Source organism: Rhinolophus hipposideros (assembly GCF_964194185.1).
Source record: "Rhinolophus hipposideros genome assembly, chromosome: 6".
In the NCBI taxonomy this organism is placed as follows: domain Eukaryota; kingdom Metazoa; phylum Chordata; class Mammalia; order Chiroptera; family Rhinolophidae; genus Rhinolophus; species Rhinolophus hipposideros.
Genome location: NC_138052.1, coordinates 73,586,061 through 73,613,252, shown reverse-complemented (window position 1 = coordinate 73,613,252; position 27,192 = coordinate 73,586,061).

The window sequence follows — 27,192 nt, the reverse complement described above, 5'->3', positions numbered from 1 at the left end:
CATTCTGTCCTCACTTTCTGGCTGTTCTCATTCTATCCTCACTTCCTGGCCTCCAAAGCTGTCTTCAGATAATTCATAATTCGCTCCCCATTGCTACTAGCCAAGCCCCCTTTGCTGTTGGTGTGCCATAAGGATGGCTGGAGTCCCTTTGCTAGGCCAGGCTTGCCGTGACCACTGAATACTTCCCCGGGGCCCTTCCAGAAATAGAGCTCAAGCAGACAGTGTGGTCTGAGGGGACATCACCCAGCCCACCAGGGCCTCATATATGCACACACCCCGGTGCTCCTGCATGTCACAGTTTCCTTCTCCCTCCTCCAGGGCTCTCTGGCACCTGCACTAAGTACTCGCAGTAAAAGAATACCTCCCATGGCACAGTTCTCAGTTTGGATTCAGATATTGAGTGTATACACACTTCCCATCAGCCAAGAACTCCTGATCCATTCATTGCACACTGTGTCCTGCTGTGTGTCGGGCTTTGCTTGTCCTGTTCTCTATGGAATCTCCAGCCATCAATGAGTACCCATCACGTGGTAAGACACTCAGTAAAGAAAACGAACGGGTACGTGGATAGCACACTGACCATGTATGGAGCACTGTTCATTTCTTATTTTAATTCATCTTCATAACAACCCCTGTTTTACAACTGAGAAACATGAGGCTTACAGGACCTAAGTGACTTGCTCAATGTCACACAGCTGCACTTAGTGACAACAGAATTTAAGCCCAAGAGTCTAACTTCAAAGTCTCTATCTACCATGCTATGCTATTTCCCCTTGGAGTGAGGGCCCCTCTTTGAGACCCTCTTGCCTCCCTGTTTGGGGAATCTTTCAGTAACGTAGGAGTTAAGGGCTGAATCAAGAATTGTTTCTCATTTCTCCCTTCCTTCCCTCTTGGCCTGGGGTTCAGGCATTTCTTCGCAAGTCTGCCTTTAGATCTGTACAACCCATCAGGAGCCTCCTCTCCCCTCCCCAAAAAGGCAAATGCCAGCTTTCATCAGTTACTTCTTAGAGCATGACAGAATATAAACTCTGCAGCAAACGGGTGCCCCAGGAACCAGCAGCAGGAACAGCGCCACTACCAAATACTTCAAATGTCTGTCGATGTTTTCCTAACAAATGGCTTCATTGACTCTCTCCTCCAGGTCAGCCTCTGCATGTCCACTCGAGGCTATTACAGGCTATACTCCTGCACTCTTTCCTGTTCTGGAAAATGACACGGAAACTGTAACAGCCTGGAGGAAGTAAACTAGACAGGAAATAAACCCACTTGGGTGCATGTGCTTGTGGAAGTTTTGGAAGACCATTCGTCCCTTGGGAAGACACTTGTTTGTTTGATACAATTGTGGCCCGCAATTCTTCACTATTTCATTGGTGTGAAAGGCAGTTGGGGATTGATTTTGAAATGAACTTAAGCTGAGAGGACAGATAGGGCGTGGCTTTGAGAAGCTACTTTGACAAGGGCTAGTGGTGATGTAAGACAGTGTAAGATGAGCTTTGGTCAGGATTTCCTGGGCAAGGGCAAAGGTGACGAACCTTATTTTTAGATGGTTTTGATATTTTTAGTGAAAGTTCAACAGCATCTCCATTTTAGGGATAGGGTGGAGGGAGAAGGGATGATTTCCTGAAGTTAGTCATTTCCTCTCTGCTGGTGAAGAGATTTAGCTGTGCTCTATGTCACAGGAAGTCCCTGGTGATGGTAAACACTGCTGACATAATGGGAACTTACACTGCTGATGTGTCAGAGAACACATATTCTTTCCTGGCCTTTTGGCCAGGTGAGTGGGGGAGGCTTCCTGTTTTCGGCTCTAGGAGGAACTTTCAACTTCGGAGAGCTGCTCTGGAGAATAAATCACAAGGACTGCTGGGGTAAGCAGCCAGGGCCACAGATACAGGAAAGTGATTTGGTGGCAAGAATTGTTGGATGCGCCCTGGCAGCTCCCGAAACTGCTGAGTCATCATGCCCTTTCTGAGGTGTATATGGAAGCCAAGTGGGTTTGGTTCCAATATTATAAAGCATTCTTCATCTGAAACTTGCTTGTTAGCCAGAGATGCCCTTAGTGTCTGGATCTCATCCACTCCTAGATTCCTTGGGCAGGTCCTACCAATTTCACCTCTGAAATCTCTTCTGAATCTGGTTCCTGCCCTCTACTTCTGTGATGTCAGTGACGTCTATCAGCTCTTGCATGGATCAGTAAAATCACCTGCTCTCCCTGACCAGTCGCTTCCATGTTTTTCCTCCTCCACATTTCTCGTCAGCGTAGCATTGGAAAACACATAGCAGCTTTGTCACTATTCCCCTTGTCTCTTGTCTATGGCAGACATTGCTAATTGGCCATGGCACTTTAACTGCTAAGCCAGGATATAGGGGACCACACGGTCTTTCTTAACATCGTCCTTCAAGCTTTCATGACCAATTACTTGGAACTGGCATTTGACATAAACTCAATTGGCCATCTTGGTGCTCATGCGACATTCCTAAAAACTAAATCCAGTTGTGTCTCTACCCTGATGTGAAACTTCTGCCTCCCCAGCACCTTCAAAATGAATTCAAACTCCTTGGCAGGATGCACAGGGCCTTTCAGTCTCACCTGTCCCTAACTGTGTAACCGTATCTGCTCACATCCCCTGCACCAACTTCCCCGGGCCCTCTACACAGGCCCCAGGCCACTTCCCACTTTTTCCCAAATACGTTTTGCTTTTGCATGACTCTCAGCCTTCCACAAACTGTTCTTACTGTCTAGGTTTTCCTTTTTTCCTTTCTCTATTCTGCAAACGCTCAGTTGTTTTTTCAAACCTTCAATATTCCTCTTTCATGTTTCCATGATTCCACTTGGCAAAGTTAGTGTCCCCTCTTCTGTGTTCTCACAGGCTTCTGTTTTTACCTCTATTAAAGCATTTGTTATTATAACATATCACATATAATATGTCATGGTTGTTATAATTATGTGTATCATAATTATGGTCAGACATTTACTTATTCATTCAACACATTTATGGACTGCCTTCTATGTGTGGTGTCACTAGTAGGTAAATTAATACACAGAATAGATGTTTAATGGACATTTATTTAATGAATGAATAAATGATATCTCTTTGCTAAATTAAGCTGCCTTTAGCTCTTGTATCTCTAGAGTAGCTTTCTCTAAATCCCAGGGTCTGTAAGACTTAAATCTTTCCTCAAGTCTTATAGAAACTTGTGAAAATAAGTATTTTTAGAACTTACTTTTACAATATCAACCAAGAAAAATAATTTTATGTGAGTGTATTATGATTACATAATTTTAGTCATATTTTCCCCTCTCTTTTTTTGCTTGCCTTCCCTTCTCCCTTCCACTGTATATAGTGGTATCTCTGGGGTGACCAGCCTTCTCAGTTTACTTGAGACTGTCCCAATTTTGACAGTGAAAGCCCTACATCCTGGAAAATTCCTTAGTCTCAGGCAAACCTGGCTGGTTAGTTATCCTCCCTTTCCATACTCCTGTGTTTCTTCCCTCAGTGGTCAACTAAAAATATCTCATGTGTGTTCTTCCATGTTTTTCTGTGTTAATATAATTCAGGTCTTATAACTGTCACTATTGTTTTACAAAATGAGGTTATATTCTACATTTTGTTGTATTACATATTAGTATACTATATTGTACACTTTTAATCATCCTGACTTGCCCACTAACAAAACCTTCTGAAAACAAATCAAGTCAAGTGGTGTAGCTCTGGTTCACTCTCCTTAATACTTATCTATGTTGTGAATATTCCATAATATTTTTGCTGTTCACTTACTGATGGACATTTACTTTGTTTCCTATGTGTGTTTTTTTCCACTTTGAACAATGATCACACACACACACACACACACACACACACACACATCTTCATGTATTAGTGCTTTTATTTCTACGAGACAAATTTTCAAGAGTGGAATTGCTGAGTTAAATAGTAAATGTAATTTCAATTTATATAATCGTTGCTAAATTGCTTTCCTAAACAGCTATAAAACATCACATTTCTGCCATCATATACAAGAATACCCTTTTCATTGCATCCCCCCTAGCCCATCATCTCTTGGTGTGATAATTCTTACTAATTTGTCCATCTTATGGTTATAAAATGGCATCTCATTGTTACTTTAATTTACATTTCCCTGACTACTAGTGAATTTGAGCATTTTAAAAAATACAGTTGGCCATTTGGACATATTCTTCAGTGATTTGTCTATTTGTATCTTTTACCTACTTCTGTATGAGATTGTTTGACTGATTCTCGACAATTTTAAGAGGATTTTGTGTACTACAGATACCAGCTCTTTTAAATCTGAAACATATTTTCTAGCTCTGATATTTGCCTATAATTTTATTTATTCAATTTCTACATTACAAATACTCTTGTTTTGTTACATATTTAAATATGCCTATCCTTTTTCATCTAGATTCTGAACTCCTAGTCTTGGTTAGGAACTTCTCAATCCATAAATTGTATATGTAGTATCCTATATTTTCTTGAAATATTTTTTGTTTTACGTTTTACATTAAAGTCCATTTTTATCTTCTGTAGTTTGGCCCATAGTTGATTCTTCTCTGCTCTCTGATCTGATTGAGCTGATTGATCCAAACAGTGTTAGACCTCCCCCATTTGCTGGGAAAAGGGGTTAGATGTCTTCCCAGGTATGCAGAGCCCCAGGAGTCTCTCTGCTCCAGTGTCCTCCTTCCTTGGTCCGTGTTAGACCACGGCTACACACCTTTCATTGAGTATAAAACCCAAAGGCTAACATCCATCAAGCTCTCTCAACAGTGCAAATAACTCTATTCCAGGTTGTTAGATCACTTTGTGCCAACATGAACACAATATTTTAGGAACACAAATTATGGTGTAATATTGATCTTTGAATTTTGGCCACTTAGTTTCTATCTCTCTCTGCTATTTTTTTTTTTTTCTTAACAGTGTTCCAATTTTTCTCTGAGAACTAGTTCCTTTAGCCACTCTCCATCATGCACTTTCAAGAAGAGTTGACTCCCATTTCCAGATAAAGGGATGGAACAAGGGTCACTTTCCTAAGCTGTTTAGTACATTGTGTTACTCTAGCCATCATGATGGCTCAAGAAAGTACCCCAGGGATGGCTGGTTTGCTCAGTTGGTTACAGCTTGATCCTTATAACACCAGGGTTGCCTGTTCGATCCCCACATGGGACAGTATGAGCTGTGCCCTCCACAACTAGATTGAAACGCCTACTTGACTTGGAGCTGATGGGTCCTGGAAAAATACACTTAAAATAAATAAAAGTTAAAAAAAAAAAAAGTACCCCCATCACAGCCAATGAGACATAAAAGTATATTTTGCCAGGGCTTCTGAGAAAGAATTTTTACCTTCTCTTTTTCCTGCTGGGTGTACACAGAGAATCATATAGTATTGGGATATGCTGTCAGCTACCCTGGTACCAACCAGCCTTATCACAGAGCCAAAGAAGTCGAGTCAAGAAATGGAAGGTGAGAATGTGGGTCTTGATCCCATAGTTTGAGTGCTGGATCAAGTGGATCCTTTCAACTATTTTATTGCATGAACCAGCAAATTTCCCTTAAAAAAAAAAGCCATTTTAGATTAGTTTTCCCACCTCTTGTAACTAAAAGTTCTAATACATAAGACCTTTCTTCTCAGCTCTAGTGACTTTTTTTTTAATTAAAATTTATTGGGGTGACAATGGTTAGTAAAATTACATGGGTTTCAAGTGTACAATTCTGTAATACGTCATTTATATATCACATTGTGTGTTTATCACCCTGAGTCAGTTCGCCATCACCATATATTTGATCCCCTTTCCCCTCATCTACCACCCTTTTACCCCTTACCCTTTGGTAACCTAAACTATTGTCTGTGTCTATGAGATTTTGTTTTTTTATTTGTTTGTCTTCTTCCTTTATTGCTTTCCGTTTTATATCCCACATATCAGTGAAATTATATGGTTCTCAACCTTCTCAGCTGTAGTGACTTAATGGGGCTTTTTAAGGATTCTCCTTGATATGTCCCCAGTTATCATACTTGGGGTGGAGAGTATCTCAGCTTAAATATAAGCCACATCCATCACAAGGACTGAGATAATCCAGGCACACCAGTGAACTGCCACATGTGTGTTTGCACAGGGCCAAGTTGCATCATGGGAGAAAAGTCCACCTGAGGGCTGAGGATGCCATGTATACAAGCTTGGCCTGGTTGGGGTTGGGAGTGTGATTCTGGGATTAGCATGCGGTTGGCCCTAGTTCCCCCTGTTGGTGTCTTCAGAGAAAGAGAACTGTATGTGAAAAATGGAAAGAATTCTTCACTACAAATTCTGTGAGACCCCACCCACAGTATGCTTGGTGTCCTTTATAGCCTATGACACAGTTATAGGGACCAGTCCTATCGCTTCCAAGGTTTGAGAACACTAGAGTAGTTGAAGCGGAAAGAGAAAGTAGCAGCAGTGGAGAAGGGATCTTGTAAAAGCAATACTGTTTTGGGGGAATCAGGAGGTGCTCAGTTGATAGGTTGGGTCTGGCTGGTGCAGCAGAACTCAACAGAACTGACAGTGGTGCACACAGACAAAGCAGCACCCGGCAGACCCAAGGCCAGCGGGCAGAAGGGACCGAAGTGAGAGGAGAAAAATCAGGGGATGCCATATGATAATGGACTGGACTTCTCTCCTGAGCACATGTGAGATACCTCCGGGAGACTCCATGAAAAATTGGATGGGGGTGGGGGAATATGGAGGGACCTGAGGTCCTGCATTGGTAGTTGGGGACAAGATCTTGCAGAATAAGTTACTGTCATAAATGACCTATCATAGCAGGTGAAACCATGTTTTGAATGTGCTCTCCTAGGCTGCTGGTGGTACCATGCCTGTTTCTCTCTTGCCCTGCCTTCCATAGCCACGTTCTCCTTCTAAACCCTCTACTCCCCTCCATGTAAGAAAGTCTCCCCTGATGTCTGCCTGGCAAAGTCAAGCTTGCTCTCGATATTCCTATAACATCTTTTGCATAATCCTATTCTTAGTGCTTTCCATGCTTTCTGTAATTTGCTTCCATGTGTCTCCCCCTACATCCTGAACAACTTGTGCTCATATTTTATTTTCCCTGAACTGAGCACCATATAAATATTTGTCAAATCACCAACTGGAGTGTGTGTGTGTGTGTGTGTGTGTGTGTGTGTGTGTGTTTTCAGGACTAATATTGAACTTTTCTTGTTTCTGCTTTACTAGAAAAATCAGTTTATCTTGTTACTTTTTTAGACAAGAGGGGATGTGGCTAGAAATTGAGGGCATCTGACTAGGTTTTTTGATTTAGTGACTTTAATCTCCAATGCCAGAATTAATCTTTCTTTTGTGAGGACCCTTTCCTGAGAAAGAGTTAATACTTGCGCTGCTTCACAAACAAACTGCCTCATTCAGAAAGGAAAAAAAAAAGTTCTCCCAGAAAATTGGATGTCAGTGGATTATTCCCACTCAGATATCTGGATTAGTGTGAGTGGGGAGGGCATCCAAGTGGAAAAAATGTAGTATCAATGTATTTGAGGGCAGTGCTTGCTCTTTCACACCACCTCAATTATAGGTCTTTGTATCACAAGCATCATGTGATGCGTGTCTTGCTGCCCACTTCACTTAAGCCTATTATGGAATTCTTTTTTTTATTAAATATTTGAGAGTTCTTTAGAATTAGAATACAATTGCATCAACGTTGACTGAATCAGCTGTCACATTTTTCTCTTTCACCCAAACATTGGCAATTCAAACATTCTTTAAGATGAGGAAGACCTTAAAACATGACCCCTTACTTTATGGCCTTATCATAAAAAATAAATTTTATGTAGTGAAGATAAATGGGCTTGTAAACGATATAAACATGTATTTTTCTTTAAAAATTTCACAATTTATGACACTCATGGAAAAAGATAAACATTAGGCTTAGTAAGCCAAGAGTGAAGTTACTGAATGTTAAAAAAAAAAGAAAAGAAAAGAAAAAGAAAGAAAGAAACGAAAAAAAAACCTTTGAGGTATGAGTGCTCATTTTCCTTGATCATTTAAATCGCCCTGGATGCCTTGTAGAGAACTTTCAAATGCATTCATTACTAATGACATTTCCATGAAGTGGATATTTTTTATTTAACAGTCCATCTATCTCTCCTGCACGCTTTTCATCTTCTATCACAAAAGGCTGAGGAAAAGTTTTCACAAGGTGACTAATAAAATAATAGGCCTGATGGATATTTCAGGACCTTGGATTTTTGTCTTAAAATTGTTGATCTAGAACTCCTAAGAACATTAGCCAGAGGATATGTCTGCCCATAAGGAAATAGATGAGGGGTCATTAACACCTCCAGCAGGAGCCACAGCAATTGATCTTTGGGCTCCTGGACATTTCAGTCAGCTCAAATGGCTTGCTGTCATCTCAGGTGTTTGAAAGCCACAACCAGGGCTGCAGGTATGGCCCTGCAATGCCAGGAAACTGCTTGTCTTGAGAATGATGATGACACAAAAAGAGAATGGGGTTTCTGTATAAGGGTGGCAAAAGAGGGGGTTCAGAAGAACAAACAGGAGGGCTTCAGCCAACATTCTGTTCTTGGACGCTTCCTAGGTCTGGGCAGGACACGTGTAACCTGTTTTCCTAATGAAATTCTTTTTTTACAAAGATGCCCATAATGTGCCACCTACGTATATGTGCCACATATGAATGGTTTCTCAGGTACAGTGTCCTCTGATTCAAGCAGGTTCTCTGATAAAGTACTTCTGTGGCTATTGGATATTGGCACCAGGAACACCTGCCATCCACAAACTAGTCCCCAATATCCCCAATATCTCGCAAGAGATATTGTTCCCCCCTGATATCTCGCAAGGCATGCTGCCCTGTGGAGGAATGGCATGTTCCCAGCTCCCTGGCATGTGAGCGGGATTAGGCATAAATCTCAAGAGCAAGCAGAGATGAAAGTGAAAATAAAGTGTGAAGAATCAAAAGGAAGTTGCAGAATGCGTGACAGATGTTGTTAGGTTTGTCTAGCAAAGCCCATGTGCCAAGCGCATAATTGATGACATTAGCGAGAGGTTAATAGTTCTGGACGGTGTTTTTTAAAAAGTAAGCATAAAATAAATGCTAAGGTCTCAGCAGGAATGGCCGAATGAAGCAAGTGGGACTTTCAAAACAAATAGAATGTCTTCTGCTTATGTAACATCAATGGAAGGCAAAAAGTAGTCAGGGGTCCCCATGATGGTTGGGGAGAGAAGGGTCTTTTGCTTGCTGTTTCCCGTGAAAATGGCAGGTTTTGAGTAATGAGCAGGTTACTATGAATTCTGCAGGAGACAATGATATTGTCTAGTTTACATCATGAATATTTTGGCCTTAATTTATGCCCTGAGCAATGGCTGAGCCCAGGTCTATTACGTGCCCATTGAAGATAATTTGTGTGGGTTTCATGTACTTGGACTTTAATTATTCACATGATTATCAATAAAAAATAAGGCCAGAACAGTGTTGAATGTGAACAGGTTGGCAGGGGCAAACAGCCAACCATAGAGGCTAAATTTAGATAAGGAGGGGAGAACACTGCCTTTTTCTCCACGTCGTGGATGAGAACAAATTCATAAGCAGATTTGACACTTTTCCTCCCTTTTTCACAAACAAACTGCCAACCTGTTAATCAACTCCCTGATGGCAGACAAATGTCTCTGGGAAACATGTGCCAAATATCAATTGTTATTGGCTGAAACTCAATAGGATGAAATGAATTGATGTTGCCATTCTACTCGGTGCAATGCAATCGCTGATCAATAGTGAGTAATTGGACATCACTCTGGGAAGAGGAGAATGCTGAACCAGGGATATCGCAATGAGTTATGGTGCATATTAATCACTGTCTAACCATTTCATCAATGTAATTTCCTTCCAACAACCTGCTACGGTATCTAACTATATGGGGGGGCATCCCATTTTTCCCTACAAGTTTTAATTTGAAAGTTAAAACTGCATGACTCAAGAAATCGCAGTTTCATGCCCCTCACACTTGATTTGGAGCTAGCATGACTATGTCAGTTATAAGTACGCACAGCATGTGGAGTGGGGTAAACAATGCGCTACACCCGAGGGAGAGGAAAAACTGGGAATGAACTAAGCAACAGAAATTCATCTGGAATGTGGCTTTTCCCCCAAAGTACCATTTGTTTTAGCTCTTGTTCTCCTTTTCTCACCTAAGAAATTGCCGAGGGACCAGCGGGAAGAGAAAAAACAGTTTTTCAAGAGTCAGGCCCTAGAAAAAGTTAAACCATCCTGAGGATAAAAAATGAAAACAGTCAGTAGCATTCCCTTTTGAGATTCAGTTTTTTGCTGCAAACGCATATTCTGTGGGGGCAAGTGGTGGACTTTGGGGTTTACTACCTCCTTTTATAGGGTGTGGTTACAAATGCTCTGCCTCCATGTATGTTGAATTCGGTGGGTTGTGTAGCACCGTTTCTGCCAAGTAAATGCTGCCCTTCCTATTCTTTTATTTCACTTTTTCGGGAGCAGAGTATTCCTGAGCTTGAAGATTTAGTGACAATTCACATTATGGTTCTCTAGCTATTGGCCAATCTCTTCTATCAAAAATCTTTATTTTTCTCTGTTACTGGTTAATATTTTGGGGATAAAATTAATTTTCCATTAGCAAGAGGGAAGCCTGAAAATAAATGAGACTGGAGTTTTTCCCCTAGTAGAATCCCAACAAAGCTCTTTTGGTAAAACAACACTGCTACCTTGGAAATGGCCAACTCCAGGACTCCAGATAGTCGGCTCACCAGGGGAGACAATTTTGAAAAAAGAAAATGAGTGGAATTGAGAGGTGGTGGAACATACATACAGTGGAGGTGGAGGGAGAAAGGCTTTCCTTCTGTGCTAAACCCAGGCCCACCAGGAACATAGTGATGTGGTTTCCTAATCAACACTCTCCCAATTAGTGGACGCTCACCAAATTAAGGAAACAGTATAAGAGGTGACAGGAGAAGGCTGAGCCTCCAAGGGTTCATTTGCAGTGTCCTCTGACAGCTTCTCACCCAAGTAAATGGCACCAGCATGTTGTCATGGAGCCATTTTCCAGAACCTGGGTTGGTGTCTCTTTGGCAATTTTCCCTAGCTACTTTTTAAGCCATGTGATCCCCTCCAACTCCTTTCTTGTGAAAATCATTTGGGAATGGTTGGAACAGTATGATAGCCTGTTCACCTGGATCCAACCCAGCCAACTGGTTGATTGGGAGCTCAGATGTTTACCCAGGTTTGAAATTCTAGTTGGAAGCCCTTGGGTTTGTCAGACTGTTAGGAAATATTCCAAAACCAGACTTCAAAGTGAAATTCTCTGAACTTTCTTTTTTGACAGTGGGCCAGAGGTGTGGCAAGAACTGCCAACTATACCTTGCGAGTTTAGGATTTCCTCTGTCAGAAGTGACTCTTAGTTCTTACAGAAATGAAAGAGGGAGCGAGAAATATTGAGATGCTTATATAAAAATACCTTTCCATGATGATGTTTCACATGTGTGTAACAATTATTTTCACTGTTAAAAGCATTTTCATTTCTTATTTGATACAGTAACCCGGTGATGTATGCATTACAGATATTCTGGGCTCCAATTTACCTCAGACTGAGGTAGCTACTCTATCTTCTCAAGCACAAATAGAGTAAAAAGATGGAATTATAAACGATATTTCTTTTCTTTGTCTCCAGTCCCAGTGTTTTCTCCTATTTTATGCTGCTTCAACATAAATTTTATACTAAACTGACAAAAGGAGAGTCAATGGAGAATATAAGCCTATATTTAAGGGTCTTATTTTTAAAAACAACTTTGAAAATGCCTTCTTACTTTTTCAAATCAAAAGATACTCTGAAAGAGATTATCTGGTCATATCGCCAGCATCCCCCAACTGTTAGGCAGGGCCTTTTAATCATTCAAGACAGCTAAGAAAATCTCCTATTGTTAAATATCCCGGGAGAAAGAGATTCCTCCACCTTTGTGAATAACTTTTCCTGATGTTTAAAATTTCTCAAAGTCAGGAAATTCTTTCTTGTGTCCTAAATCTCTAATGCTGTAGCTTGAACCGGTTTCCTCCAGGTCTGTCTTCAGTGGAGATGCTGAACAGCTGGTTGTGTTCCTCAGAAGGAGAGATTGTTCCAAAGAGAAGGTGAAGGCTGTGAAATAATTCCTCTGCCTTCTCTTCCACGGGTTCAATAATCCCTACTCCTTTCACTAGTTCTCATAGGTCTCATTTTCTAGCCCTTTAGTTGTCTGCCTGCCTTCTCCCACATAACAAATTTTCTGTGTAGATACTGGACGAGGAGAGAGGCAAGGCTTTGTTCTCGAGTGAGGGTTGTGGAGAGAAGAAAGCACCAAACCTCATTAGGATCAGCCAGCACCCACTCTCCACTCTGAGGACTGACGATGTCCCTGTGCCTGGCATTGAGAAATCCAATATTCTCAAGGAATTCAATGCCAAATACCTCTGGAATAACAATGCCATATTTGGCAAAAGCTTTCTTGAGCATCTCTATTTGTCCCCAATGTACCCCCAAGTGTACAGCACTTCTTTGCGCTGAGAAAGTCTCTAAAACTATCTCAAAAGCGGTCTGAAAATGATTCACTGACGAATCTTTCTGAGGTAGAAGGGTCCAGAATACTATTAGTTATGGAACATCTCACATGTTCCTTACCTCCTTATTATAATACAAAATAAACCCACTAAGGTACAGGCTTTATATAACTCCTTGATTTTTGCTCCTACGCTTTGTATTTAGCCATTGACATAGTAATTATTAGAAAATTCACATGGTGAATAGGACCAAGACATCAAGCAGCTTTATATAAAAGAACAAAAACTATGGGATGACTTTAAACTTGAGACCATTTCATGTTCTTGCTGAACTCCCTGAGAAATAGCTACAGGTGTTCCTTGAATGAGGTCAGAGTGTCATATGAAAGATGTGGTGATGGACTCAATCCTTTAGGGATCTGTTATGCATCTGTTATACATCTAGAGTTGGCTGGGTAGGTAGCAGGTCTTGAGGTCTTTAACTAGATGATGGTGAACAGCCACTTAATAACTGTAGATGGGGAACAAGTTGGCACCTGCCAATCAACGAAAGCCTGAAAACCATTGGTGTTGTATTTGGGGTAAGATAATTGAAGAAAAATAAATGGTCTGAATAAACTCTAAGATTCCAGCTCATAATGATCCCAGCTGGTCTTGTCAATCGTAGTAAATTTTACCAAAAATTTCCCCCTATCACAAGCACACACACACAATTTGGATTTATTAATATAGCCAAATGTGGTTACTGAAAGCTTTTTGGAAAAGGAAAATAACATGTGTCATGTAGAATTTTTTATTTTATAGTGAAAGGTGATTGATGAGGAAAAAACAATGGAGGTTGAAACATATCTATTCACAAGACCTATTCACAAGGTCACCCATCTGACCTTTCTCTAGGTAAGAAACAATTGCCTACTTTGTTTATCTTTATCATTAAGACCAAATGACCTTCTTCAAATAGTGTCATCTCATTGCCACTGGCTCTTTGGTTCCTCCCAGGGGGTTCAATAGAAGTAAAACCCTGGGGTTTCTATTAATAACCTGAAATCTTATTCCCCACCCCTTTCCAAGATTAACTGTGGTAAACCAGACTGTGAAAACTGAGACTTGCCAATTTTTCCAGGCTTCATTTTTTAATACTTGATGCCAGGGCCCTGGCTACAACATGTACTGAACAGAAAACAAGGCAGTTTCCAACCCAGAGTTGAGGATGGTCTTATATATATGGACATGGCCTACCTACCATAGAGAATAAAATTGAGGGCAGAAAGCTTGCAGAAACGTAGGAGCACAGTCAAAAGAGTGTATCATCTGCTGCCCCATGGACCACTGCAAAGGTTCCCAATTCTGACTAAACACTGGAAAACCTGGGAATTTTCAAAAATTATCCATGCCCTGACCACAACCCCCAGAAATGGTGATTGAGAGTTTTCTTTCTTTTTTTTTCTTTAAAGTTTATTGGGGTGACAATTGTTAGTAAACTTACATAGGTTTCGGCTGTACAATTTTGTAATACATCATCTATATAGCTCATTGTATGTTCACCACCCAGAGTCAGTTCTCTTTCCATCACCATATATTTGATCCCATTTACCCTCATCTACTACCCCCTTTCCCCATTCCCCTCTGGTAACCACTAAACTATTGTCTGTGTCTAGGAGTTTTTGTTTCTTCATTGTTTGTCTTGTTCCTTTGTTGTTTTCAGTTTTATGTACCACATATCAGTGAAATTGTATGGTTCTCGACTTGTTCTGACTTATATCGCTTAGCATAATAATCTCAAGATCCATCCATGTTGTCGAAAACGGCACTATTTCATCTTTTCTTATGGCAGAATAGTATTCCATTGTGTAAGAATTTTCTACAGCCAAACTTGGGAACCACTAATGGGAGAGCACAGGCAGCTCCAGAATTTCGGGATTGGAGGTAGGGAAAGCCTTCGAGCATTGGGAAATCTCAAGAAATAACTAGGTTTTATAAATTTAAGTAGAAAAAAAGAGCCATGAGACATAGGGAAATGTCCTGATCACGATGATATTGTCAGTGCCCAAGGCACTGGTTAGGAGGCAGTAGGTACTATGACTTTTAGTGACCATTAAGATGCCAAGTCTGGGGTCTGGCTGCCCACATTTAAATCATGGTTCAACAACTAACTACCATAGTGATCTGGCCAAGTTACTTAACCTTTCCAAGCCTGTCTCCTCTTCTGTTAAAGGATCTAATAAGAACTCCATAGCGTTTACCCACATAGAGTTGTGAAAACAAAACTAGGCACTAGGGTGAAGTTCTTAACACACTACCTGGCACAAGGTAAGGGCTCAATAACTACATGCTATTGTTAAAATATCTAAACAAATGAACATATATCAACCTGGGCCCTATCTTCATTCCTCTGGGGAGCCCACCCCCACCTCTCTCTTCTGTTGCGCAGTATGGATGGGAATGTCCTTGTCTTCTGAACTTAACAACCTTTGTATCCTCAGGGTTCTTCTTTACTTTTGGAGAGGTGTCCTTACTGCAGAAGGCTTCATTAGCCTTGAAGCACTTCTGCTTACAGCCATTGCTCATGATTTCATCATTTCTAGCTATATTCGGCTTATATCTGAATTCACCTGAATAAAAATGCTACAATGTGGGGTAGGGGCAAATAGATTGTCTTGTTCCGGACCTCACACAACCTTGTATGATACTGGTAGTCAGACTGGCTTCGAAATCTTGACATATGATTGCATATCTTTAGTTATTTCTCACTTCCTGTATCACTGAGTTTATTCCCATTGCACTTAGTAATTTACATAAATATCTACTGGATATTCCCAGAGCACTGGTCGGCAGGTTTGATGATTGAGAAAGGGTGGTACTAACCCATCTGCTGGGGACAAGGTGGTACTAAGTCAGCTGGTTGACAGAAAGTAGATACTAAGCCATATATCCCTCCAGAAATTACCTTTAAGTGAGGCATATTTTTCCTGACTTCTTGGGAGAAACTCAATATGGTCTTTCCCATCTAAAGGCAAGACCAACTGAACACATACTGGGTCTTTATTTCTTCTTTTCTTTCATATATCTGTGATCAAAGCAAGAACAATATCAATGCAGTTCAGGGTTCATGAGTGCTGAAGTTTAGGATCAAATCTCTCCCTAGAATTTTCTTCTCTAGGCGCTTCCAGGAGAAAATCATTTGTTCTTAGTATAAGTGAAAAACTTTTTTGGGTTTGACCTGCTTAATTCTCCTTGAGTTAAAGTGCATGTAAAGAAAGAAGCTTTTTAAAGTAGATGCTGGCTACATCAGGAAACCACAGCTCATTAAAGAAAAAGAAGTCCCTGACAAGATTCCCTCCCACCACTGTCTTTTTTAAAACCCCAGTTTGAAGGTAATAAGAAAGTGACTTTTCAGGATAACTTCACCCCCACTTGAGTGTAAAATACTTAGAAGATTAAACCTTTTGAATTGCAAAAAAAAAATAAATAAATTTTTCTGAGCCCTCCACGCTCACTGTACTCTCCTCCATAGTTATTAATTAGTTTCCCTATTCCAAGGACTTAACCTCACCTAAAAGCAAGGGTGTATTCTCCATACATTCTACTAGAGTTAAGAAAAAAATATACACATGTATTTTTTAAAGTCGATCATCTTAAGAATATACAGTTGATCCTTGAACAATGTGGGGGGTTAGAGGTGCTGACTCACACACAGCTGAAAATCTGTGTATAAATTTGAGTTCCCCAAAAGTGACCTACTGATAGCCTACTGTTGATTGGAAGCCTTACCAATAATATAAATAGCCGAGTAATATATGTTTTGTATGTTACATGTATTATATACTGTATTATGTATAATAAAGTAAGCTAGAGAAGAAAACATTAGGAAAATCATAAGGAAGAGAAAAGACATTTACTCGATTTATTGAAAAAAATTCACAGTGTACCCGCACAATTCAAGCCATATTGTTCAAAAATCTGTTGTACTCCAAACAGAACTTATAGAAAGAACATGGAATTTGGACTTAGAGAAATAGAGTTTTAACCTATGCTGTGACCTTGTACAAATAGCTTCATCTTTCTAGGCCTCAGTTTCCCCATCTGTGAAATAGAAATAATAATCCTGATGTGTTAGTCAAGATTCTGGGTTCCTTCTAGCTTCCCACTCTACCATTCTCTCACAGTTGGTTATGAGATGGCTGCTGCTTCTCCAGACATATTGACCTCCTTCTGTGCAGAAAGAAGGGACAAGGGTAGTAACAGGCAAAAAGCATATGCCAGCTGGATCTGTCCTTTTTTTGTCAGGAAAACAATAGCTCTCCTGAGAGCTTTCCCTTGTAAACTTACACTTATTGCTCTTTGGCCAGAGCCATCATGTGGTCTCCCGTGGCTGCAAAGAAGCCTGGAAATAAAGTTTGTTTAGTTGGCACATTGTCAACATGAACAAAGGCAGGCCACTGTTAGTTTGGGTAGAAAAAAATGGAGAATGGATACTGGAGGCCTTAGCAGTTTTTACATCAATCTGCTTCACAGTAGCCTTGTGAAGATTAAAGGAGACACTTATGTAGAATGCCTAACATACCCAAGGTGCTTGATAATAGGTCCTTTCACAATGTGACTTTGATGGGGCCGTATCCCTCATGAGGATGTCAGTATGTGTGATCGGGAAGAAAATCAAGCACTCACTGATGAATCCTCAGGAAGTCTAATGCCTTCCATCAACACCACTGACCCCTCTTCCTAGAGTCTCCTGTTCAGGGTGGGTAAGGCCCTGTCCCCAATAGCTCTCTCATGGGTGCAGTAATGGTGAGTCTGCCAAGACTTCTGCTGGTTTTGGAGCCCTACTTCATCCTCTGGGCTCGCCTATCTTGGAATATAATAATATGTTGATAAAATACCTTGTCAAGCTCCACAGCGGTTCTCTGCCACATGGTCTCATTACACTCCTGCTTCATAATTAAAGTTGAAAGAACACAAGCCCGCTGGACCTGTCATTAGTGTGTGGTGTGGCTGCCACAGAGGGAATGTCACGTTTGATTTCTAGGCCTGGCCCCATATGCTGGCAGAGGCCTGGGGCCTTTGTTCAATGTGTCGGTTCAATCTCCTCCAATTTCTTATGGAGCAAATGTATGTATATGAGGTACTGTGTTTCTGCTCTCACAGCTGAGGTGTAAGATAAAAGGTCTTTATGATAGGATGAGGAGGGAGATTAAAGAGACTTGTGAGAAAGGAATAATCTGGGAAGAGACTAAGCTACAATCTCCTACTATGGTAAGAAAAAACGCAGCGCTTAAAACCTTCCCATGCTCAGGGGTGGAGTTATTGGAAATATCTTAGAGCTTGCATTTCTGAAGTACCCAGAGAGCTAGAAAGGAGCAGAAAAATATACAGGTGTACAGATTTGGGGGAACTCTTCATTTCTAGCAGAAATTGTGTAGCAGTGGGACATAAGTGAACCTTTTAGGGTTAGAATCCATAAATCCAGCATGAAGCTATCAATCCTATGCATTACATTTGGCTGGCTGCTCTCTGCTGCCAGCTCCTAGGAAGAAAGAGAAATGTGAAGTCCTGCCAAGACCCCCAAGAGAATCAGAACCTAGTCAGTCTTCTCAAATGACAACAAAACCCGCCCCAGTTGATGGACTCCAATCCATGGCCTTTGTAGGTCAAGCCCTGCTGTATCTTGTACCTCTAGGGAATTCCCAGATTCACAGATGTCACAGATGTGACAATTTATGTTTGTTGAGGAAATTTTAGCAGTAGAATCTTTTATACCTTTTGAAAAATTGTCTGGATAAAAGTCAGTTATTTGGGTGCTAGAAAGACAACATGGGCAACAGTGAATAGTACACTCAAGAGGCAAGGAACATATCAGACATGGTTTACATGACACACGTACTAGTCTAGGCTATTCTTGTTTCAAGTGACAGAAATTGTGTTCAAACTATTTTAAGCCTGAAAAGGAAGGTGTTGCCTTATCACCAGAAACTCCAAAGGTAGATCTACATGCTTTAGGCAACAGCTGGTTTCAGCGGCTCACAAAAACTTTTTTCTCTCCATCTTGTGGCCCTGCTAGCCACAGCCTGGCCTCCTTCTCAGCAGAGCTGTCTCCTCAGGACAGCCACCTGTAATCTGAATTTATGCTTTCATGGTTTACCAACTCCATAGAAAGAAGCTATATTAGTTATCTATTGCTTTAAAAAAGAAAAGGCTAAATAATGACCACCAATCTCAATAGCATACAGTAAGAAGCATTTATTTCTTATCAATCTGAAGGTTGTGATGAGACTTTGCTTCAGTCTAAGGCAATAAGAGTAGCTGTGTTTCCCGTATGTTCCTTCTCCGGCTAAGGTTGAAGGAACAGGAGCTCCCCGGGAAACTCTTCTCAATACAAAGCAGAGGTACAAATGGGCCATCCCAAAGCACAAATGTATTTCAAGCCCTTACTTGCATCATGTTTACTCATATCCCATTGACCAAAAAGCCACATGGCCAAGTTCAAAGTCAAAGTGGAAAGATATTCTACATTTTTACTGGAGGAACTGCAAAGTTACATGGCAGAAGGTGTAGACATAAGGAGAGGTGAATAACTGGGGCTAATAATCTAATCAACCACAGGAGACATCTCATTTCCAGCGTCCAGCTGTCAGTCTCAAGGTATATGCAAATAGGCCTTGTTTGAGTGACAGGCCCAGCCATAGACCAATCTCTGGGATGGAAATAAGGAAATCTGAATGGTCAGGCTGAGTGACCTAGTAATCCAGTCCATCCTATAGAGGTGGTGTTAATATTAGGGCAACAAGATGTTGTAACTGATAGCGCCTAAGGACCACATGGAGCACGAAGGGAATTCTCCAGAGAAAAAAGAAGGGACATGAAAACACATGCCTAGCAGGGAAGAGCCATCGCTGCCACTGCTCACTATAAGAAAAAAGGGTCTGAATAATCACATGCAAGAGGGTCTTCACTCCTCAACCCCTGGACGTGTCTCTGCGATGGGTGGGGGATAGAGCAGACAGTGGAGACATATGCTTATGCTTCCTTATCATGCATTTTACCAGTGCTATGTTCAGGGTCTCCACATTTATGTATTCACATTTATGCACACATGCATATGCATATATACATATGGGCATGATCTTGCCCTTTATGCTAAAATCATGATTCCAAGGATGGCATTGATATATTTTCTGTGATTGTCACTATAACTATGGGTGCATAACAAATTATCTCAACACAGTGGCTTAAAACAAGATCAGAATTTATTTTGCTCACAAATCTGCAATTTGAGCCTGGCAGGTATAGCTCATCTCTGTTCCATGTGGTGTCAGCTGGAGCAACTCAAAGGCTGCCAGTGGAATCATCTGAAGGCTCACTCAGAAGGAGACAGCAGACAGCAGATTGCATTTATGACCTAGCCTTGAAAACCTCGGGTGTCACTTCTGTTGCAACTATTCATCAAGACAGTCACGAAGTCCCATGTGCGTGCAAGGGGAGGGGCCATAGACTCTACCTGTTGATGAAAAGGGGATAAATGTTTTGAAACAGTGTGTGCGATGGAAAATATTGCTGTGGCCATTTTGGGGAAATACAATGTGCCATCATTGCTTTCCCCTTTCTGCTCTGATCTGAGTATGAATATACCATGGGCTTTGAAGCCATTTATATGAGAGTTAAAATTTTGGGCTATGTGATTTTAGCCAACTTTCTCAGCCCTTCTGAGTTTTAGTCTCTTTATGCACAAAATGGGAATGCAAATACACATTATGATGGGCAGTAGCAGAAAGTAAATGACTTCTAACCCAATAGAGTAAAGCTCCTAACCCAATAGAGTATAGTACTCTTCCCTAAGCAACCTGACTTGCCAGCAAGGGCTTTCTTGAGTCATTTATGGCTGTTGGAGCTATTGCCACAATTTCTCCCTGGACATTGGGGCATTTAGAGTGTAATACCTAAGTGAGTCAAGAACTCGAATCTTACCATTAACAGACAGGACTCAGTGCCTGTTAGATATACAGATATTTTTACAGAAGTCAGTGAATTGTAACCTAATAAGTGCCAGAGGGATACATGAGGTGCTGGGAGCTAAGTTTAATTTAGTACTAAGTTCAGTACAAAAGTTGTTTTAAAACTGACAATGGCTCAACGGCTCTGTCCTTTACAGCTCTGTAAAATATGAACACATAGATAGATAATCTGAAAGAAGTAATTTATCCAAATAATGTCATGTTCTCAAAAGTTTTCCGACTTTCTACTATTTCTGTTTGATTATATATGTTAGTTTGAAAATGCCATCTATTGGACCAAACATCATTGGTGAGGACTCTGCTATCTATATCTCCCCCACAGAGAGTCTTTTTTTTAGACTTTGCAGAATAATTTTTTTCTTCAAAAGATACAATTTTCTTTCATGGGAGATAAAATTTTATTGTCAATGCCTTCCCAATCCACTCTCCAGTTTTAATGAAGAATTATATATTTTTTTTCTATAAAAGGTAACAAAATAAAAATGTGCGTTCCTTGTTGATGCTGTTAAGTAAGACTTTGGAAAGCTCACAATCCACATATTGTCACCTCCTTCCTTGGACGTCCATTCTTGCAAGCCAAAACTCCCCAGTGACAGTCCCTGTCTGATGCATTCAGGCCTAAAGGTCTTTAAGGGAAAATGGGAATTTCCAGGGGTCATCATAAGAGTTTGGTTTGGGACCTCCTGATAGATATTCCAGGCAACCTGGGAAAATGAACTATACCTCCTGACCTGGTCTCCTCCAAGTACTTTAGTTTAGGATCCATCTAGAATATGTTCAGACCCCAAGGGTTAACAAACCCTCAAACTGAGGAGAAGAGATGTTCAGAGTAGATGAAAAGGAATGTCTGTTAAATGCTCCTCTAGACAGACCTCCTATTTTTTTTCCCAGCAGGAGGGGACAGCCCCACTGGGGAGGCTGGCTAGTTGTGCAAGGACATGTAAACAGAAGCATTGTTTTCCAGATACTCCTCAACAACTAATTTGTCTCCTGACGCATGAAATTTAGTTACCTGTATTAGACATACTTGCATAATCACACATTTTCATTGCACAAAACTGTTCAGTCTTTTAAAATATAGGAACAGAATCCTGGTTACAGAGATGTCTTTGTCATTAGAGATTTCTGCAAGTAAACATTTTGGGCAAACAGCTGTTTCCTATTATTGATTTTCATTTGGTGCCCTTTGATATTGTTGGACATCACTTGCACTCATATTTTGCTGTTATGTTGACAAAGAGAGACCATTGAGTTTTTATTAAACCCTCATAATGCTGACTCCTGCTCTCAAATTCCTCCTAATCTTTAACTAATCCTATTCTTTGCTGCTTCTCATAGTCCATAAATCTTCCTCAACCTCTGAGCAAGATCATGCCCTTCTCCAGCATTTTTCAATCTCAGTTCCACTTCTCTTGAAACAAGAGGACTAGAAGTGAATGTGAGATGCCCCACAAGGACAGAAGCACAGCACCTCTTCAAGGGGAAGCCAATTAACTGTGAAATAACCAGCAATATTTTTAGCCCTCTCCTCACTTTTATAAAAGAGATTGAGATGTCACATTTACTTGGCTAATGGCTATTGCTGTTAAAAAACGCTGAAGTTAACTTCAAAGAGACTGATCATGACTCTCAGGACAGTGGGACAGTTGACTTACGTCACTAGGAAGCCATGGTGTCATTTGAAGTCTGCTGCCTAAGGACACTAGGAGACATCTACAGGGGGGCAAGCAGGTGCTGGGGGATGGGCAAACAGTGGAAAAGGCTAACAGTCCCAGGAATGGGATAATAAAGAGGATCTCAATATCTAATATTTATGTAGAGCCTATGTGGGCGGGGAGGAGGGGGATTTGTAGGTGCTGTTTTTAGACTGGTTTATTTAATCCTCCCAACAGCCTTAAAAAGTGGGAACTATTATCATAATCATTTTACAGAGAAGGAGATGGAAATTGGGGAGGTTTTCTGAATCTCTCTAAGCCCATGATCTTAATTTTAATGTCTTTCACATCATTAGGTCCTTTGTTTTAAATGTATTCTTACCTAATCCTTACAACAATCCAATGAAGAAGGCTCTCTGCCTTATGCAGATGAAACCAAGTCCCAGAGAGGTTAAATAACTTTAAGTTTACACTGCTAGCCAGTAGCAGAGATGAGGTCCAAACCCAGTTCCATCTGATTCACTTAATAGCCTTTCTCAGCATTTAAACTTGGAGGGTTCTGTGTGGTGATCACTATTCTAACTTCTCCCTGTCAAAAAGCCACTTCCTGCTTATACTGCAGAATGTCAGAGAAGGGTGGGATCTTAGCAGCCTGGGGACATGGGAGGGAGAAGTGGCTTGCCCAAGGAAATATGTGAAGCCCTGAGGTGTCGCTATGTTTGCCATTTTCTTGCTTTTCTGTGTTTGAATTTCTTTAGATCTTGACCGGCTCATGCCCACAGCATTTCAATCACCATCCTGCATTCTTGGGGAGCTCAAATTAGCTTGTTAGTTTGTGGGGGAAACTGAGTCTGTAAGCAATCACTGAGTACAGCAACAGTATGCTACCAAAGATCAATAAAATCAGAAAATCCAAGAGACACTAAAATATAATTGTCCATGGGTGGTGTAGCGGCACCCCTCCCCACCCTTGCCCATTCTTGAGATTTCTAGCTGGTTACCTGTCACAGAGAAATCACTGCATCCCACCAGCAGAGCAAACTCTGGCTCTCAGATGCTAGTGAGTGGGTAGAGAAGTCTCCTTTGATACGTGTTTACCATGTGAGGACACTGATATGTCCAGCTTTAATAAGTTAATTATTATGGCTTTATTTTATAGGTGAGAAAAGTGAGCACCTAGAAAATTAGGTAACTTGCCCAAAGCCAATAATGAATAAGTCAGTATAATGTCACACTGTCTACACTGAGGGTATCATTGAGCCAGCGTTTGAGCCCAGGCCTAAATCCTAAAGCTGTTTTCTGTTATCATGCCACTGAATAAAGTGAATGTCACAGTCTATTTTGCTACTTTGTCTTTTGGGGACAGGTCTCTGTGTCTTCTATTCGCTATCTCCATACTACCTTGAGGATTTGCCCATAATGGAAAATGAAACAAGAACAAAAGCCCTGTCAGTTACTAAGGCTTCCTTTAGATTTCTGTTGTCATGGAGGATATAGTTATCAGCCTTTGTTTGCTGCAGCTAAATTTCCCACACCTACTAACTGAAGTCTGTGTATGGCTGGCCTGGTGACCAACAGAACAAAAAGCAACAAATTATCTCTATAGAACATTAATCGAAGGTCTCTGCACTATAGAATCCACCTCTCAATTAGAGCGCTGTCTCGGGAGTAATGTTCTCTCTAAAAATCATGATATACACAGCTCTATAAATCGATGAAAGACTTGTGACCATTAAACTTAATTGATACTGGATTTAGAGGAATGCATTTCAATCATGTTGCCATTTTATTTGAAAATTAGTTTCTGGCATTACCTCTTTTCTTCTCTCAACCTCCAGCGTCATGTAACACCCTAAAGTGAAATATGTAGGAACCAGGCAGAAGAAGCTCTGAATGGAAGAACTCAGAACTGTGTAAACACACAGGAGATGTTTCAAGGTGCTGTAAACAAGTAGACATAAAATAGGAAATAAAAACTGATTTTAAGTAAAATCAGCAACAACTTGGTTTTATATAGCACTGTGCCCCATATGTTCCCCAAGAATAATACCCCAAGGCACCTTATGGTGAAACAAGGGTTAAAAAAAAAAAAAAAGGCTACTTCAAGGACCATGCTAGGAAAATAATTAACTTCTTGAATATGTTCTCAGGCTTGAGTAAGTGCAATTCTTTCCTTGAGATTATTGTTGGCAATAGTGCTAGAGAGCTGTTGTTTTCTGTAATTGGCTCTGGACAGAAGCCATGCTGAAAGGAAAGAGCAAAGACAGCTTGTATTTAGAGTGCTGAGAGAGAGAGAGAATGTGGGCACTTTCGTGTATTTGTGTGTGTGTGTGTATGTGTGTGTGTGTGTGAATTATGAATTGCAGGAACTGGTCTCACTGTATAGAAACCCTCCCAAAATGTGATCAGATTATCTAATCTAAAATTATAATTTATGCATTGTGAGAAAATAATAGAAAAGATTCTCCAGAATTGATTATGTCTAGAGTGCCCCAATGCACTTATCCTTTCACCTTTTTTTAAATGCCTTTATGTATGAAAAGAAAAAAAGTGGCAGAAAAACATAAATTTCTTTTTAAAAAGAAAACAAAATGCCCACAAGAAATAAGTTTTGCACAAAACCTTCTAGAAAAGCATCATATATATGGTAATATGTTCCAAATAGGCCATACTTATCCATCTTAGAGAAGACCTTTTTAGACACATGGATTCTTTATCTAGCTCTTTTTTGGTATCTAGCAACTTTATTTTATCTATACCAGTTATTAATGGCATGAAACTATGCTTTCTTCAAACCTATTTCCTCTGAGAAATAAAATACATGAACATGGATAATTGACTTTCTCCCCTAAATTTGTTTAGTGTTCCTTAATTCCTTTCCTGAAACTCTGTGTACATTAAAAGATACATGAACCTTACTGGCTAGGAACAACCTTATAGTTGCAAATATTTGCCATGAGAAAAATGCATATTCATGTATGTAGACTGCCCCTAAAACACCACCTATAGACAAAGACTGTTTGCAAAATACCTAAAACATCCAGTTAAATAAGTCAAAATAAAAATAGTTCATTTACTTATTAAACTCCTAAATACCTAATTGTTAAATGTTTTACTTTTTAATATAGTATTTCCTTGTTTAGGTAAAGATCATAGAACATAATTTATAATATCATAATGTTTTATTTTTCTTTTACATCCAAAGAATGAGTGAAATTTTAGAGACATGGGAAGTTGTATATCTGAAGAATTGTGTTAATATCTATTTGAGGAAGAAAGATGTATGCATATCCATTTCATTTTTCAGCTGACATTTATGAATCACACGACGTCTGTTAGAAAATGTAAATACCTAAGCAAATGAGATATATATTCGATCTAGGAGATACTGAGCACAAAAGCAAATGATGATATTTTTTACAAAGTGCAATGTGATATTTGACATAAGAAAAATGTAAAATACTGTAAGAGGTCAAGTACCAGTACGATCAAGGTTACATCTGTTTTCCATGGGTTAAAGGCAATCCGGACAGTCTTGATGGGAGAGTTGGAATCTGGAAGAAGCTGAAACCTCTAGTACCTATTGCTACAGCAGATATGAAACTCCTAGCCAGACTGACATGTATCTGAAGGATAGATGTGCTTTTTATAAGAAAAAAATTGATGCAAATTGAGGCACCTGATTGGAAAAATTATGGTCAGAAAATGTCGGCTGGAGAATAGAAAATATAGACTTTCCAGTTTGGCTGGAAAGTAGAAAATGTAAAGATGGAGATGGAAGTTAAATTGAGAAAGATATTCAAGCCACTTAAATTGCTGGGATATATAGGTATTTATTTTAGCACTTGATCTAGAGCAGGATTTTGTGCAGAAGAGTGATGTAATTAGCACTGCCACTTACTGTTTGCAAACAAACAAAAATATTGGTTAACTTAAATTCAAACGAGTTTTATTGGAATTAGACTTGGCCACTCAGAGAATCAACAAGGCTGAGAAGAGGCCTTGGGAGATGGGAAGTCGAAGAGGCTGAGACACACCTGATTGTGCCAAAGGAATAGTCTGGTTAGAACCAGCCCCCCACCCCCCGCCTGCCCCCAGGACCTCCCCAGTGGGCACTGCTGGACCCCTGACTCCATCACCATCGCTGCTCTGGACACTGGTGGTAAACCCACAGCTGCCATCACATCAGATGATAAACTGTTCTTGCTGCTTTGCATCCATTGCTCCAGGCCCAGAGTTCTAGATGGGCAGTCCAACTGGCTAAGCTTAGGTCACATGCCCTCACTCTAGTTGCCAGGGTCCCAGAGAACAAATATTTGGCCTTCTCTATATCTACGGTGGGTGTCTCTAAACAAGAAAAGGAATTCAGATGTTAGGTGGTCAAAAAAATCCAACACATGTCCATATTAGAGTTTATTGTAGATGAATCTATGTTTGTGTAAGGTCACTAAGAGTAGACAGAATTTCCAAGAGAAGAGTACCAAATGTTTGTGTGGCATAAAGGAAGTGGAAAAATACCCCCCCAAAACCAAAAAAGCCATTGGGCATTATAGTTGGGAGGTCATTCATGCCCTGGAATTTTTTAAAATGAATTTCATTTGCATGTACACTCTGAGCATATAAATGCATATTCAGATTACGCGACATATGCAGCTTTACTTATTTGCTATACAAATTTACATTTTGAGAATTTGGTATATCACTGGAGGAAGACTACTAACTCTTTCAAGCCCAAACAGAACCAAACATTGACTACTTTTATATGTAACTATGTCTGAGTTTTGAATTAAATTAATAAGTTGAGTAATAAATCCCGATAGGACTGTAAGAGTATATGCAACAGCCTATACTGTTTTAGGCTATGCTACACATAAGCACCCAGGAAGGAAACTCGTTTTAAAATATCTTCTAAAGCAGACTCAACAGTCTTCCTTAGCAGTCGCTTCTGGCTATAAATTTGAATCCTAAGAG